Raw genomic sequence first — 15,337 nt, forward strand, 5'->3', positions numbered from 1 at the left:
ATCTGGATAGGTTGGAGGTTTGGGCTTGGAAGTGGCACATGAGATTAAACACTGATAAATGTAAGGTAATGCACATGGGGAGGAAAAATCCTGACTGGGATTATGTATTAAATGGGAGAACACTTGGGATGACTGACGTGGATGCCAGTTATGTTGTTGGAGATCACGCTGGTTTGCGGTAGCAGTTGAAAAAAAATATATAATGTTTTTGTCCTCGTAGCAGAGAAGTGCAGAACCAGAGATTTAAATGGTATATAGCAAAAGCTTGGTATGCTGATACTTAGACGCATTTCGGTCCCTCCTTAGGGACCTTCCACAGTAAAATCAGCAAGCAGTATGTATACTTGTCCGGCTGCAAGATCCAGGAGATACACACTGATACAACTAGGTCTGCACCGATAATCTGCACATCGTATACCCTGCTGCAAGAACCAGGAGAACGACAATTGGGTGAGCGGTATGCTGTACCACCTATGTTCTTCATAGACTTATTATACAGACTTGCTATTGTTATACTACTACCTCAATCATGGAACGTTGCAGACAATATTGGGATGGACATTTAAACCTGTTCTCTATTTTTATTATTCAGCATTTTATACCATTCATCTTATCGTATCCGTTCGTATATTTTGATTGCCTCCTACCAGCAAGGGCCCTGCTGGGGGAAGCATTGAGTAATGTTGACAAATATATCATTTTAATTATCTTAATAAAATATTTGCTGTGTATTCAGATCTTGAGCACTAGTTACATTTGTTATAACTATGTATAAATATATCAGGGGACAGTACAGAGATCTCTCCCATGATCAATTTATACCTAGGACTGTATCTATAACAAGGGGGCATCCTCTACGTCTTCAGGAAAGAAGGTTTCTACACCAGCATAGACGGGGATTCTATATTGTAACCGCAGTGAGACTGTATAACTCTCTCCCTTTTGAGGTGGTCATGGGGAACTCGGTAACAGAATTCAAAAGGGGCCTGGATGCATTTTTGGAGAGTAATAACATTACAGGTTATGGATTCTAGATTTATAGGGACAGAACGTTGATCCAGGGATTTATTTTGATGCCATATTTGGAGTTGGGAAGGAAATTTTACCTCTAAGATGAGGGTGGGGTAACTCAGTAGGGACTCATTAGCGTTATAGGTTGAACTTGATGGGCTCTGGTCTTTTTTCAACCTTATGAACTATGTTACTATGTAATAAGAAGAAGGAGAAGGGAAGAAGAACAATAAGAAGAAGAGAAGATGCAATAAGAAAAATGAGAAGAGAAGAAGAGCAATAAGAATAAGGAGAAAAGAAGAGCAATAAGAAGTAGAGAAGAACAATACAAAGAAGGGGAAGAGAAGGGCAATACTAAGAAGGGAAGAAGAGCAATAATAAGAAGGAAACAAGGAAACAAAAACAATAAGAAGAGAAGAAGAGCAATAATAAGAAGGAGAAGAGCAATAAGAAGAAGGAGAAGAGCAATAAGAAGAAGGAGAAGAGGAGAACATTAATTAAAAGAATAAGGAAAGAAGAGGAATAAGACGAGGAAGGGAAGAAGATCAATATGAAAAAGCAAAGCAAAAAGCTATACAGCTCCCAGGTGTTACCAGATAAAATACAGACTAAGGGGGACATTCATCATTGTTGGCTTTCGTAAGCAAGCTTTTATTTTTTTATTTTTTTTATTTTTTTAGTTTTGCTTATGTGGTACATATTTATAATACTATTACAGGGGGTTGATAAATTTGGAGAACTCATGCAAAACAAAAAAGTTTGCAGCTGAGACTTTTTTTTGTGACTTTTTAAATTTGCTCATGAACTTGAGTTTTGTACTTCCGGTCAGACCTGGATCAGACTGTAAGGGGCTTACGACTTTCTTCTTTTGCCTATGTGCAACTTTCCCACATCAAAAATTTGTGACTGCTGCTAAGTGGAAATTTAAATTTGCTTAAGTAAGGCTGTTTGTAACTGTTTGCTTACCCGCAAAAAAAAGGCTCTAAATGGCTTGATAAATGTCTCCAAACTGTGGAGCTCCAGCTGTCCAGGCATGCTGGGGGGTGCAGTTTTGCAACATCTGGAGGCCCACCGTTTGGAGATCACTACACTAGATCAATGAACATCAGTTGCAAAATTCTACGCACTCTTTCATTTCGTTACATTTTTAAAACCTTGAATTTAAGAGAGAGAGAATTATTTTTAATTTATCGCCCTATAAATATTTCATCATTTCGGTAAGATAATAGTTATGAATATTTGCGATTTACTCTTTGATTTTCCCTGAAGGGTTGACAGGTCGATGTGGAATCCTCCATTATTGTTTTTTTAAAGTCAGGAGGTTTTAAATTCCACAGCGGTATCTGTACATTTTTTTTCCATATGAGTAAGCTGATATTTCCGTTATTGACCTGCTTTGGCTTTCTAAGAGGCTTATCTTTAGATATCTTTATAACCAGCTGTATTGCTGATGGTGCAGTTGTTTTTGTGCTGGTTAATACGGCAGCATCTGGAGCATTAGTAAGAAAAAATAATAATAATAATAATAATAATAAAAATTTTAAAAAAGAAGAATTATGTAAAATAATATAAACGTCCAATAAGTATTAATTAGAATTAATTACTAAAATGGTGTCAGCAGCCGTCGAGGCATTATGTGATTTACGGCACGCTCTTCTCATGGAAGTGTGACAGGTCCGATAGCACAGTCGCCGCTAACACCCCGTAATAACTGGCACAGGAGTATTGTGAATACTTTAGATTGACAAACAATTATTATTATTGTTATTATTATTATTATTATTTAGAAGAGTTTTGTATACTTTCCTGTTATGATTAATTAGATACAGATGTAGCAGAGTTGATTTGGTTATTTCATACTATATTTAAGATCAGCTCTTTATGGTTTTCTGGCTTACGGAATTCCAAATGTGTTGTGTGTGTGTGTTTGTGTGTGCGTGTCGGGTGTAGGGGTCATCTCCTATTTAGGAGTAGTGTTGAGCGGCATAGGCCATATTCGAATTCTCGATATTTCGCGAATATATGGACGAATATTCGTCATATATTCGCTAAATTCGCATATTCGTAATATTCGCGTTTAATTTTCGCATATGCGAAAATTCGCGCATACGAAAATTAGCACAAGCGGAAATTCGCATATGCGAACATTAGCATATGCAAATTTCCGCATGTGCGAAAATTCGCACGCCAGTCTCAAACAGTAGTATTAGAGCCTTCTTTACATCACACAAGCTGGAAGCAGAGAGGGGGGATCACTGTGATGTGTACTGTGAAAAAACAAAACAAAAAAAAAAAGAATATTCGTAATTACGAATATATAGCGCTATATTCGCGAATATTCGCGAATTCGCGAATATGCGATATTCGCGAATAAAATTTGCATTGCGAATATTCGTGAGCAACACTACTTAGGAGCATTATCTATTTGTCTACATAGAGATTTTGAGGACCCATGGTCTAAATGCTTTACACAGACAACTTCATTTAGGCCCCTTTCACATGACATGTATCAATCCTGTAAAAAAAAAAAACTCAGTTATTACTCCCAGCAAAAAGTTCTGAAAACGGCCGTCAAAAAATCCCATTCATGTCAATGGGATTTTTTAAACATCCTTTTTCATCAGGTTTGTCAATTTTATTACTGTTAGTTAAAAAAAAAACATCCTTTATCATCAGTTATCATCAGATTTTTAACATCTGTTTTTTGTACTGAGCATGCTCAGTACAGCTTTACAAAAAAAGGGTTAAAAAATCTGTTCAAAAAATAAATGTAACTGGTAATAACGGATGATAACGGATGAACAACATGAGTTTTTTTTAAGAAAAAAAACATTAAAAATAACGGATGATGGTCATCAGTTATCATTCTTCATTACCAGTTATTGCATCTGGGTTTTTTTTCAACCGTTATTGTAAAATAACGGCAGTAAAAAGGCAGGATGATACCTGTAGTGTGAAAGGAGCCTTACATGGACATCGTGTAATACTCAGGTTATCCTGCAGAGGCACTGCTAGGAAATTGACACTTGCTGGGAGGTTCCAACTAGTTTATCATTGAGGGGGGTTCCTATGCAGATTACAGTTGATCACTGTGCAGATTACATCTGATCACTGAGGGACTTCCTGTGCAGATTTCACCTGATCACTGAGGGACTTCCTGTGCAGATTTCACCTGATCACTGAGGGACATCCTGTGCAGAATACACCTGATCACTGAGGGACTTCCTGTGCAGATTACAGCTGATAACTGAGGGACTTCCTGTGCAGAATACACCTGATCACTGAGGGACTTCCTGTGTAGAATGCACCTGATCACTGAGAGACTTCCTGTGCAGAATACACCTGATCACTGAGGGACTTCCTGTGTAGAATGCATCTGATCACTGAGGGACTTCCTGTGCAGATTACATCTGATCACTGAGGGACTTCCTGTGAAGATTACTGTTACGCCGAGCGCTCCGGGTCCCCGTTCCTCCCCGGAGCGCTCGCCTCATCCTCGTTGTTGCAGCGCCCCGGTCAGATCCACTGACCGGGTGCGCTGCGGTCCCGCCTCCAGCCGGGATGCGATTCGCGATGCGGGTGGCGCCCGCTCGCGATGCGCACCCCGGTCCCCGTACCTGACTCGCTCTCCGTCGGTCCTGTCCCGGCGCGCGCGGCCCCGCTCCCTAGGGCGCGCGCGCGCCGGGTCTCTGCGATTTAAAGGGCCAGTGCACCAATGATGGTGCCTGGCCCAATCTTCCCAATTAGCTTAATTAGTTTCCACCTGTGCACTCCCTACTTATACCTCACTTCCCCTGCACTCCCTTGCCGGATCTTGTTGCCCTTGTGCCTAGTGAAAGCGTTCCCTTGTTTGTTCCTAGCCCGTGTTCCAGACCTCCTGCCGTTGCCCCTGACTACGATCCTTGCTGCCTGCCCCGACCTTCTGCTACGTCCGACCTTGCCTTTGTCTACTCCCTTGTACCGCGCCTATCTTCAGCAGTCAGAGAGGTTGAGCCGTTGCTAGTGGATACGACCTGGTCACTACCGCCGCAGCAAGACCATCCCGCTTTGCGGCGGGCTCCGGTGAAAACCTGTAGTGACTTAGAACCGGTCCACTAGCACGGTCCTCGCCAATCCCTCTCTGGCACAGAGGATCCACCTCCTACCAGCCGGGATCGTGACAGTAGATCCGGCCATGGATTCCGCTGAGGTGCCGCTGTCAAGTCTTGCCGACATTTCCACGATGATCACCCAACAAAATCACCAGCTGGCATACTTGTCCTCCGTGAAACAGCAACTGAGGTCACAGTTACAGCAGCTGCTGTCACTGACACAGCAGCTGCAACTGCAACAACCATCTCCTCCGCCGGCTCCTGCAACTCCTCCGCAGCGTCCGGCCATGGATTCCGCTGAGGTGCCGCTGTCAAGTCTTGCCGACATTTCCACGATGATCACCCAACAAAATCACCAGCTGGCATACTTGTCCACCGTGACACAGCAACTGAAGTCACAGTTACAGCAGCTGCTGTCACTAACACAGCAGCTGCAACCGGAACAACCATCTCCTCCGCCGGCTCCTGCAACTCCTCCCCAGCGTCCGTCCGCTCCTAACCCCTGCTTGTCCCTGCCGGACAAATTTGATGGGGACTCTAGTCTCTGCCGTGGTCTCCTTTCTGGAAAGGCCTTCTCTTGGGCCACACCGCTCTGGGACCGCAATGATCCTGCCACAGCCACAGTCCAGTCCGTCTTCGCTGAGGTCCGTGGTGTCTTCGAGGAGCCTGCCCGAGCTTCTTCTGCCGAGACTGCCCTGCTGAACCTGTCCCAGGGTGTTTCTTCCGTTGGCAAGTACGCCATTCAGTTCCGTGCTCTTGCTTCCGAGTTGTCCTGGAATAGTGAGGTTCTCTGCGCGACCTTTAAAAAAGGCCTATCCAGCAACATTAAAGATGTTCTGGCCGCACGAGAAACTCCTGCTAACCTACATGAACTCATTCATCTTGCCACTCGCATTGACATGCGTTCTTCCGGATGGCGTCTGGAGCTCCGCCTGGATATGGACTTTGTTCGCACGAGGCGTTTTTTCTCCCCGGCTCCTCTCTCCTCTGGTCCTCTGCAATCCGTTCCTGTGCTTCCCGCCGCGGAGGCTATGCAAGTTGACCGGTCTCGCTTGACACCTCTAGAGAGGACACGACGCCGCATGGAGAATCTTTGCCTGTACTATGCCGGTACCGAACACTTCCTGAAGGATTGTCCTATCCGTCCTCCCCGCCTGGAAAGACGTACGCTGACTCCGCACAAAGGTGACACAGTTCTTGATGTCAACTCTGCTTCTCCACGCCTTACTGTGCCTGTGCGGATATCTGCCTCTACCTTCTCTACTATGGCCTTCTTGGATTCCGGATCTGCAGGAAATTTTTTTTTGGCCTCTCTTATCAACAGGTTCAACGTCCCTGTGACCAGTCTCGCCAGACCCCTCTACATCAATTTTGTTTACAATGAAAAATTGGACTGTCTCGTGCGTTACCGCACGGAACCCCTCCTAATGTGCATCGGACCTCATCACGGAAAAATTGAGTTTTTTTTCCTCAGGTTCTTTGGCCCCAAGAAGAGGGGGAGACCCAAGGGGGGGGTACTGTTACGCCGAGCGCTCCGGGTCCCCGTTCCTCCCCGGAGCGCTCGCCTCATCCTCGTTGTTGCAGCGCCCCGGTCAGATCCACTGACCGGGTGCGCTGCGGTCCCGCCTCCAGCCGGGATGCGATTCGCGATGCGGGTGGCGCCCGCTCGCGATGCGCACCCCGGTCCCCGTACCTGACTCGCTCTCCGTCGGTCCTGTCCCGGCGCGCGCGGCCCCGCTCCCTAGGGCGCGCGCGCGCCGGGTCTCTGCGATTTAAAGGGCCAGTGCACCAATGATGGTGCCTGGCCCAATCTTCCCAATTAGCTTAATTAGTTTCCACCTGTGCACTCCCTACTTATACCTCACTTCCCCTGCACTCCCTTGCCGGATCTTGTTGCCCTTGTGCCTAGTGAAAGCGTTCCCTTGTTTGTTCCTAGCCCGTGTTCCAGACCTCCTGCCGTTGCCCCTGACTACGATCCTTGCTGCCTGCCCCGACCTTCTGCTACGTCCGACCTTGCCTTTGTCTACTCCCTTGTACCGCGCCTATCTTCAGCAGTCAGAGAGGTTGAGCCGTTGCTAGTGGATACGACCTGGTCACTACCGCCGCAGCAAGACCATCCCGCTTTGCGGCGGGCTCTGGTGAAAACCTGTAGTGACTTAGAACCGGTCCACTAGCACGGTCCTCGCCAATCCCTCTCTGGCACAGAGGATCCACCTCCTACCAGCCGGGATCGTGACAATTACATCTAATCATTGAGGGACTTCCTGTGCAGATTTCACCTGATCACTGAGGGACTTCCTGTGCAGAATACACCGGATCACTGAGGGACTTCCTGTGCAGATTACATCTAATCACTTAGGGAGTTCCTGTGCAGATTTCACCTGATAACTGAGGGACTTCCTGTGCAGAATACACCTGATCACTGAGAGACTTCCTGTGCAGAATACACCTGATCACTGAGGGACTTCCTGTGTAGAATGCACCTGATCACTGAGGGACTTCCTGTGTAGAATGCACCTGATCACTGAGGGACTTCCTGTGCAGAATACACCTGATCACTGAGGGACTTCCTGTGTAGAGTGCACCTGATCACTGACGGACTTCCTGTGCAGATTACATCTGATCACTGAGGGACTTCCTGTGCAGATTACATCTAATCATTGAGGGACTTCCTGTGCAGATTTCACCTGATCACTGAGGGACTTCCTGTGCAGAATACACCTGATCACTGAGGGACTTCCTGTGCAGATTACACCTGATCACTGAGAGACTTCCTGTGCAGAATACACCTGATTACTGAGGGACTTCCTGTGTAGAATACACCTGATCACTGAGGGACTTCCTGTGCAGATTACATCTGATCACTGAGGGACTTCCTGTGCAGAATACACCTGATCACTGAGGGACTTCCTGTGCAGAATACACCTGATCACTGAGAGACTTCCTGTGCAGAATACACCTGATCACTGAGGGACTTCCTGTGTAGAATGCACCTGATCACTGAGGGACTTCCTGTGTAGAATGCACCTGATCACTGAGGGACTTCCTGTGCAGAATACACCTGATCACTGAGGGACTTCCTGTGTAGAGTGCACCTGATCACTGACGGACTTCCTGTGCAGATTACATCTGATCACTGAGGGACTTCCTGTCCAGATTACATCTAATCATTGAGGGACTTCCTGTGCAGATTTCACCTGATCACTGAGGGACTTCCTGTGCAGAATACACCTGATCACTGAGGGACTTCCTGTGCAGATTACACCTGATCACTGAGAGACTTCCTGTGCAGAATACACCTGATCACTGAGGGACTTCCTGTGTAGAATACACCTGATCACTGAGGGACTTCCTGTGCAGATTACATCTGATCACTGAGGGACTTCCTGTGCAGATTACATCTAATCATTGAGGGACCTACTGTGAAGATTACATCTAATCACTGAGGGACTTCCTGTGTAGAATACATCTGATCACTGAGAGACTTCCTGTGCAGAATACACCTGATCACTGAGGGACTTCCTGTGTAGAATGCACCTGATCACTGAGGGACTTCCTGTGCAGATTACATCTGATCACTGAGGTACTTCCTGTGCAGATTACATCTAATCATTGAGGGACTTCCTGTGCAGATTTCACCTGATCACTGAGGGACTTCCTGTGCAGAATACACCTGATCACTGAGGGACTTCCTGTGCAGATTTCAACTGATAACTGAGGGACTTCCTGTGCAGAATACACCTGATCACTGAGAGACTTCCTGTGCAGAATACACCTGATCACTGAGAGACTTCCTGTGTAGAATGCACCTGATCACTGAGGGACTTCCTGGGCAGATTACATCTGATCACTGAGGGACTTCCTGTGCAGATTACATCTAATCATTGAGGGACTTCCTGTGCAGAATACACCTGATCACTGAGGGACTTCCTGTGCAGATTACATCTGATAACTGAGGGACTTCCTGTGCAGAATACACCTGATCACTGAGAGACTTCCTGTGCAGAATACACCTGATCACTGAGGGACTTCCTGTGCAGATTACATCTGATCACTGAGGGACTTCCTGTGCAGATTACATCTAATCATTGAGGGACCTACTGTGAAGATTACATCTAATCACTGAGGGACTTCCTGTGCAGAATACACCTGATCACTGAGGGACTTCCTGTGTAGAATACACCTGATCACTGAGGGACTTCCTGTGCAGAATAAACCTGATCACTGAGGGACTTCCTGTGTAGAATGCACCTGATCACTGAGGGACTTCCTGGGCAGATTACATCTGATCACCGAGGGACTTCCTGTGCAGATTACATCTAATCATTGAGGGACTTCCTGTGCAGAATACACCTGATCACTGAGGGACTTCCTGTGCAGATTACATCTGATAACTGAGGGACTTCCTGTGCAGAATACACCTGATCACTGAGAGACTTCCTGTGCAGAATACACCTGATCACTGAGGGACTTCCTGTGTAGAATGCACCTGATCACTGAGGGACTTCCTGTGCAGATTACATCTGATCACTGAGGGACTTCCTGTGCAGATTACATCTAATCATTGAGGGACCTACTGTGAAGATTACATCTAATCACTGAGGGACTTCCTGTGCAAAATACACCTGATCACTGAGGGACTTCCTGTGCAGAATACACCTGATCACTGAGGGACTTCCTGTGCAGATTACATCTGATAACTGAGGGACTTCCTGTGCAGAATACACCTGATCACTGAGAGACTTCCTGTGCAGAATACACCTGATCACTGAGGGACTTCCTGTGCAGAATACACCTGATCACTGAGGGACTTCCTGTGCAGAATACACCTGATCACTGAGGAACTTCCTGTGCAGATTTCATCTGATAACTGAGGGACTTCCTGTGCAGATTACATTTAATCATTGAGAGACTTCCTGTGCAGAATACACCTGATCACTGAGGGACTTCATGTGCAGAATACACCTGATCACTGAGGGACTTCCTGTGCAGAATACACCTGATCACTGAGGGACCTCCTGTGCAGAATACACCTGATCACTGAGGGACTTCCTGTGCAGAATACATCTGATCACTGAGGGACCTCCTGTGTAGAATGCACCTGATCACTGAGGGACTTCCTGTGCAGAATACACCTGATCACTGAGGGACTTCCTGTGCAGAATAAACCTGATCACTGAGGGACTTCCTGAGCAGATTACATCTAATCATTGAGGGACCTACTGTGCAGATTACATCTGATCACTGAGGGGCCTTTGTCATTTTGGAGCCTCCACTAAAACATCCACACTATGTGTAACCTGCCTACACGCCTCTGTCTCATCCCTGTGTACTATTCGGATTCTCCAGTGACAACCCAGCTTGTTGACTACGTCTACCCGCCTGACTACTTGGTGTCACACACCGGCTCCATCTGGCTTCCATCGGACAGCACCTACTACAGCTGGATCACTCTATGGAAGTAGAAAGAAAGATGAAACCCAGCACTCACCAGGAATGCACAGTGAAGATTTATTATACCATAGTGTAGTACAAGGACACGTTTCGGCGTGGGAGCCTTCCTCAGCTGTCTGCTGAGGAAGGCTTCTACGCTGAAACGTGTCCTTGTACTACTCTATGGCATAATAAATCTTCACTGTGCATTACTGGTGAGTGCTGAGTATCATCTTTCTTCTACCTTTGGCTTTACCCTACCTCAAGCACCACCGCAGATTCCACAGAAGTGCCGACATATCCCTATGTTGAACACTCTATGGAAATGACCTGGTACCTCTTAGCAGCTAAATCCAGATTCTGTATCCAGAATAAAAGGGAGAACACCCAAGGGATGCTTAGGTTTCGCTCCAGATGGGGTCCAAACCGATTAGTAACACAGTGGGTCCCATTGCTTGTCAGGACAGTGCAGTGTTGTTCGATACATTTATAACAATCTTTACTATAAAGAACTATTGTGTAGGCAGCATATAGCAGTAATATGTAGGTACACATGCACATGGCTGTTTTATGTAGCAAGCATATGGCCATACTGTGTGGGTAATATGAAGGTAGTACATTATATATTATGATATTATGTAGGCCAAACATGTTGTATTATGCAGGAAATATATGACTGTATTATGTGAACAATACAAAGTAAAATGTGAGCAGTACTGGTGTTATGTGGGTAGTATATTGCTATATATATGTGGGTAGAACATGGTTGTATTGTTTTAGCAGCATATGACTGACTATATTTGGGCAATTTATAGCTGGGTTATGTGGGCAGTATATAGATGTATTAAATAGTCAGCACATGGCTGTACTATGTAGGCTGTAGGACCACATTATGTACGCAGTACATGGTTGTATTGTGTGCTCAGTTTATGTTTGCATTATGCGGACGTTATATTGCTGTATTGAAAGGGTAGTATATATTTTTATTATGTGGGCAGTACATGGTTGTATTATCTGGGCAGTATATGGCTTTATTATTTAGGCAGTATATAGAAGTATTATGTGGGCAGTACGTGGCTATATGGCCACATTATCTAGGCAGTACTTAGTTGTATTATATGGACAGTATACTGCTGTACTGTGTTTGCAGCTTATGGCTGTATTATGTGAGCAGTATATAGATGTATTATGTAAGGTGTATATGACCACATTATCTAGGCAGTACTTAGTTATATTATATGGGCAGTATACTGCTGTACTGTGTTTGCAGTAAATGACTGTATTATGTGGGCAGTATATAGATGCGTTATGTAAGGTGTATATAACCACATTATGTAGGCAGTACTTGGTTGTATTATATGGACAGTATACTGCTGTACTGTGTTTGTAGCTTATGGCTGTATTATGTGGGCAGTATATAGATGTGTTATGTAAGCTGTATATGGTCACACTATGTAAGCAGTCCATGGCCGTATTGTGTAGCCAGTATGAAGGAGATTTATCAAGCTCCGTAGTAGATTTTTTTTGCATAAAAAAGTTGCACGTACTTGCGCACGTGCGACTATTCTTTACATGCTGCAACTTTTAGATTTTTGCTTATTCCAAAGCACATTTCTGAAATCTGCTCACGTAGAATTTATCTCTTTACTTTTCAGTAGTCATGTATTTATCAAATGCGATAGTCACTATTGATGAAGAAAAAAAGTTGCATCTCCATTTAAAAGTCGCATATGTATTCCAGGTCCAACCTGGCTTAGGCTGGGTCCACACTACGTTTTGTCCCATACGGGAGCGCATACGGCAGGGGGGAGCTAAAAGCTCGCGCTCCCGTATGTTACCGTATGCGCTCCCGTGTGTCATTCATTTCAATGAGCCGACCGGAGTGAAACGTTCGGTCCGGTCGGCTCATTTTTGCGCCGTATGCGCTTTTACAACCGGACCTAAAACCGTGGTTGACCACAGTTTTAGGTCCGGTTGTAAAAGCGCATACGGTGCAAAAATGAGCCGACCGGACCGAACGTTTCACTCCGGTCGGCTCATTGAAATGAATGACATACGGGAGCGCATACGGTAACATACGGGAGCGCGAGGTTTTAGCTCCCTCCTGCCGTATGCGCTCCCGTATGGGACAAAACGTAGTGTGAACCCACCCTTACAGAAAGTGCATACGTCCGCAGAAAAGGACATTGACACCCACTTTAAGAACTGTTCTTGTTCTGCATCATCAAACAAAGATACTACATTAATGTTAATGTTAATTATAGAAAAAAATTATGATATAACTAATAACACTATTCATTTTAAGATTGAAAATACACACTGCACACCTTGTTAATTTTAATGTTGTGATAAAATAGAATAAGGCACAAAATAATTGTGTAAAAAATTTTAAAGACTATGTAAAATACCCATATGTGGAAAAAACTAATTTTCCTTAAAAAAAAAGAAGCATCCATAGTAATACAGCTTCATGCACATTTTAGGGTGGGTAACGTACCAAGCCATTTGTTTATTTTTTTGTGGCTTCACTATTTTTTATGTGCCTGTTGGTGCTGCGCTCTCTTCCTTCCTGACATAAACTCCGGCCTCAGCGCAGCGACGCGAGACTCCGCCCACCAACGTCACAAAATGTGGGCTCAAAATTAAACAAAAATGCCTCCAGAGTACGGGTATTTATGGTGCGGCATAGTATGTTTTTAATATTTTTACATTTCTGAGGAGGGTGGATGGGTTGTTGCGGGATAGTTGGAGTGCAGTTATTTAGTGCCAGGCAGGCCAGGCAGGGTATCACCCGATGCGGTATGCCCCTCCCCGTCACTCTCTAGCAACCCTACTGGTAATAAAGGGTAGATAAAGAACTTCGGCTATTAACAGAAGGGAAAACATTTCTGCTTTAAAAAATGCTTATGTAAGCAGTTTCCCAGGTTTTGCTTACATGTGATTTTATTATCAAGGTTGTGCGACTATTTGATAAATAGGTCGCATGTAAGCAAAAGTAAGTAAAAAAAGTTGTCATGTAAAAGCCATACGTTTGAAAAGAATGATGAAACTCCTTCTATATGTTTGTATTATGCGGAATGTATATAGGGCAGAGTATATATTTTTATTATGTGGGCAGTGCATGGCTGTATTATTTGGGCAGTATATGGTTTTATTATATAGGCAGTACAGTGGTCCCTCAACATACGATGGTAATCCGTTCCAAATGGACCATCGTTTGTTGAAACCATCATATGTTGAGGGATCCGTGCAATGTAAAGTATAGGACAGTGGTCTACAACCTGCGAACCTCCAGTTGTTGCAAAACTACAACACCCAGCATGCCCGGACAGCCAACGGCTGTCCGGGCATGCTGGGAGTTGTAGTCTTGCAACATCTGGAGGTCCACAGGTTGAAGACCACTGGTATTGGAGGTTATACTCGCGTGTCTCCTGGTATTGGAGGTTATACTCTCTGGACCATCACCGCTCGTCACCGCTGCCCTGGATGTCGCCTTCCATCGCTGTCACCAGTCCCCGAGGTGTCCCCGACGCTCCGGCAAGGCCTCTGCTTCCCCAGCATCCTCGCTCTCCGTCGCGGTCGTCATGTCACTACGCACGCCGCTCCTATTGGATGACGGGACGGCGTGCGCAGCGACGTGATGACGACGATGGAGAGCGGCGACGATGCAGGGGATCCCGAAGAGGACGCGCCGGAGCCCCGAGGACAGGTAAGTGATCGTCAGCGGACCACACGGGGCACCGTAAACGGCTATCCGGTGGCAGCTGAAGCAGTCTGCGCTGCCGGATAGCCGTTTATGCGATGGCTCCGACATACAAAAGCATTGTATGTTGAAATGATCGTATGTCGGGGCCATCGTAGGTCGGAGGGGTCACTGTATATAGAAGTATTATGGGGGCAGTACATGGCTATATGGCCACACTATGTAGGCAGTACTTCGTTTTAGTATATGGGCAGTATACTGCTGTACCATGTTTGCAGTACATAACTGTATTATGTGAGCAGTATATAGATGTATTATGTAAGGTGTATATGACCGCACTATGTAGGCAGTCCATGGTTGTATTATGCAGTCAGTATATGTTTGTATTATGTGGATAGTATTTTGCTGTATTGTTTGGGCAGTACATGGCTTAATTATGTTGGCAGTATATGGCTTTATTATGTTGAAAATATATAGATGTATTATGCAGGCGGCAGTACAGGGCTGTAATGTGTAGCTGTATATGGTTGTATTATTTGGATAGTATATGTTTGTATTATGTGGCCACCATATTGCTCCTATATGCCCCTAGTGGGCCAATCTGACCATCTATATACACCAATCTTTTTAAAATTAATTTCCCATACTGTATAAACCTTTTTTTTTTTTTTGCCGCCGTGGTTATGCACTGACAAATATCCTGGGCTTGGTTATTATTTAATATTTTACTCATTTATTGTATCTTTGTATAAATGATGCACTGGATTTTATAAATGAAAGAATGGCAGAGCGCTAACTGTTCTATAGTGAGAACACAAATCCTGTTTTCTGATGATTTACCCCAATGGAACTCTCACTATATGGTCTCCTGAGTGACCCATTCAACACCCTTAAAAAGCATGATAAAAGCCAAAGCCGCAACACCGGCTGCAAATTTGTTTTATGGAATAATATTCCAACTGGGAATAAATAAAATGCATCATTTTGTTCGCCTCTGGATTTTATCTTCCGTTAAAGTCAAAAAGAACATGAAGAGGTTTTCTATTTTTTTTTTTCCTTCTTATCATTTCTGCAATTCTATGAGGCGTCCCGACAGTAA

General features: G+C 44.9%; 1 protein-coding gene across 3 annotated transcripts in view; it reads right to left on the bottom strand.

The window, feature by feature from the left end:
• USH2A (usherin) overlaps nucleotides 1-15,337 on the bottom strand; it is a 1,021,568-nt gene that overhangs the window by 816,978 nt on the left and 189,253 nt on the right. The window lies entirely within an intron of this gene.

Source organism: Hyla sarda, chromosome 3 (assembly GCF_029499605.1).
Source record: "Hyla sarda isolate aHylSar1 chromosome 3, aHylSar1.hap1, whole genome shotgun sequence".
Taxonomy (NCBI): Eukaryota; Metazoa; Chordata; class Amphibia; order Anura; family Hylidae; genus Hyla; species Hyla sarda.